We start from the raw sequence: 2,420 nt of genomic DNA, 5'->3' as shown, positions 1-2,420 counted from the left end.
GGGCCCGACGCGGGGTGGCCGCGCAGGGACGTCCGCGCTGGGGACCCCCCTCGCCCCCTCGCCGCCGGCTGGCTACAAAAGTCGCGCGAGCAGAGGTGGCGGCGGCGCGCAGGAGAGGGGGCGCGCGTGGGCCCCCACGCCGCGAGTGGGCAACCCCAGGGGATGGCGAAGAAAGCCCCTCCCCGCGTGGGGAAAGTACCCCAGTCGCCGGCAGCCCGGCGTCGCCGGCCTGGAGACGAGAACTGGACGTGTCATTAGCAGGACAGGCAATGGTTTCAAAGCCCCAGGCCAATGACCATTAGCAGTGGCAGAGCTCGCTCCGTCCCCATCCCCCACAACCTCCACCCACCTTCCCCTTCGTACCGCCCCCACCTCCACCCCACCTCGCGAAAACTTTTCAACAAGATCCACCTGGACTAATTTGTCCTCAGACAGTTAAAATATTGACTAGACCCTACACACCGGGAGGGAAGGGGAATGCACGCTTTATTTTCCTTTCTACAGAAAGGAAAGCAAAAAATAGCTTCTCTCTCCGTCTCTCCCTCTTCCCCCCCCCCCGCCCCTCTGTCGTACATGTTGTGTCTTAGCTTTTTGCATCGTTTCGTTTTACCTTCCTCATTTAGCAGAAATGATCGCGGATATTTCACACATAAACGTGTTCCAGATTCTTGGATTTAGGGTCCTTGTAAATTACTGGACTCGGGTTTGGTCACAGTTACGTTAAGTTTCATACAATATCAAGAAATTAAAAAAGAATAATAAATTTCTGAGGGTAAGCGAGCGAGACGAGGTGGAGGAGGAAAAGAAACCTCGAGTCTGATTTCTGTAATTTACTAGCGACCCGGATCGCAGCAAATAACAGTGTAACACGAGTGTGGCTTAAAAGGACCGGGGAGCTCTTTCTGGAGGCATCGACCCCATCCCCGGATAAAGGATCTGCAAGTTTTCTGTCATCGCGACCATGCAATGCCATAACTTACCTTCAGAAATAAGACTTTAAACAGCGAAGGCCTTCCTCCTCCCCTCCACCACCACCCCCAGCCTCGCTCTCTCCACCTTAAACTTATTGACACAACATAATCCCACATTCAAGCAAAATCCTGACACAGCCTCCCTCCTCCTCTTCCCCCTCCTCACTTCCCTCCCGTTCTCTCGTTCTCTCCTCTCTCTCGTCCCCCCCCCTCCCGCTTTCCCTCCCTCTTCTCTCTCCCCTTCTCCCTCGCCCTCTTCCCCCTCTCCCCTATTCTTCCTCCTGGCTACTCTGGCACTAAAACAGCACTTTCTCTACTCGCCGCGCATTTGGTTAGGAGTAGGGGGTGAGAGGGCACCGATCTGCGGGGCCGGAACACCCAAATCCCAACTCTCCAGATGAACGAGCAACTGGGCTGCTGTTCCCGGTCACCGACGCACACGAAACGTTCAATAAATCCACCGAGGGCTGGCTCCTCGTACCTTCCTCCCCTGCCCCAGCTCCCCAGGCCCCACCTCCCCGGCAGCCTGGGATCCACGTACTTTCGCCGAGATGAAGTTTGGGGCTCCCCGGGCGGCCACGAGCCGCCCGCCGGCGTGAGGGCTGGCTCTGTTGTTGTTTTCCTCGGGCTGCTTCTGCCCGCGCCCCGGCTCCCGTGCCCCTCTCGGGCGGCGCTGCCTGTGTGTCGAGAGGTGCTGGTTGCAAACGCAGCCTGGCACCGGCTGGCCTACTACTCCCCAGCCCGGCCCCCAGCCTCCCGCCCGCAGGGCACTGCCTCCGCGCCCCCCGCCCCCCGCCGGCGCGGCCGCCGCGACCCTCGCCCCCGACCTCTCCCGACCCAAAGTTTTGGCGGAGGGGGAAAGTGCCCGGGGAGCTGAGCGGCCGGCGGCGGCTCCGGACGCGCGGGGTTCCCTCCGTCTTCCTCAAGTCCACCCTACCGGCTGCTGCCGCCGCCGCCGCCGCTGCTCCTGCCGCGGAGTCCTTGGGGCTGCAGCCCGGCGGCTCGCAAGTGAGTAGGAAAACAGAAAGTGCGGGGAGAGCGCCCGGGAAGGGCTGGGAATGGGGGACGCTTACCTCGCGGGCTCGCCGGGCGTGAGGGCGTGTGTGTGGCTCGCCCTCGGCGGCCAGTCAGGGTTCCTCTATGGGAAAGTGGAGAGGAGCTCGCGGAGCCGCTCTGCCTCCGCTTCACTGTACACTGCTCCACATACAGTACATGCAACCCGGAGAGACTGAAAACACTCATTTTATATAAGGCAGCCTGCCATTGGCCCGCGGCGTGACAGACAGGCCGGGCGGCCAAACAGAAGGCCCGTTACACCCAAACACACGCACACATACACACATTTTACAGAGACACACAAAGATCATCACATTTTCTATTTTCTAATGTTCGGGACCTGTAGACAGTAGGAGAGGACAGGTACAGAGGCCCAGCAGAGTAGGGTAAGGA

At 60.0% G+C, this 2,420-nt stretch overlaps 1 protein-coding gene across 12 annotated transcripts in view; it reads right to left on the bottom strand.

The window, feature by feature from the left end:
* BBX (BBX high mobility group box domain containing) overlaps nt 1-2,175 on the bottom strand; it is a 275,389-nt gene extending 273,214 nt beyond the window's left edge. For 10 of the 12 annotated variants that reach the window (XM_029939243.1, XM_029939242.1, XM_029939246.1 and 7 more), the window contains exon 1: nt 2,045-2,175. The gene's annotated coding sequence lies outside the window, so the exon portion shown is untranslated. Of the gene's footprint in view, nt 1-1,328; nt 1,347-1,512; nt 1,649-2,044 lie in introns of those variants that run through there. The other 2 variants (XM_029939234.1, XM_029939235.1) reach the window with 2 other exon arrangements.
* Between the last annotated feature and the right edge of the window lie 245 nt (nt 2,176-2,420).

The sequence above is a fragment of the Suricata suricatta genome, chromosome 5 (genome assembly GCF_006229205.1).
Source record: "Suricata suricatta isolate VVHF042 chromosome 5, meerkat_22Aug2017_6uvM2_HiC, whole genome shotgun sequence".
Lineage (NCBI taxonomy): Eukaryota > Metazoa > Chordata > Mammalia > Carnivora > Herpestidae > Suricata > Suricata suricatta.
Note: the sequence above shows the minus strand (reverse complement) of the source record. Positions and strands in the feature narration are given on the sequence as shown.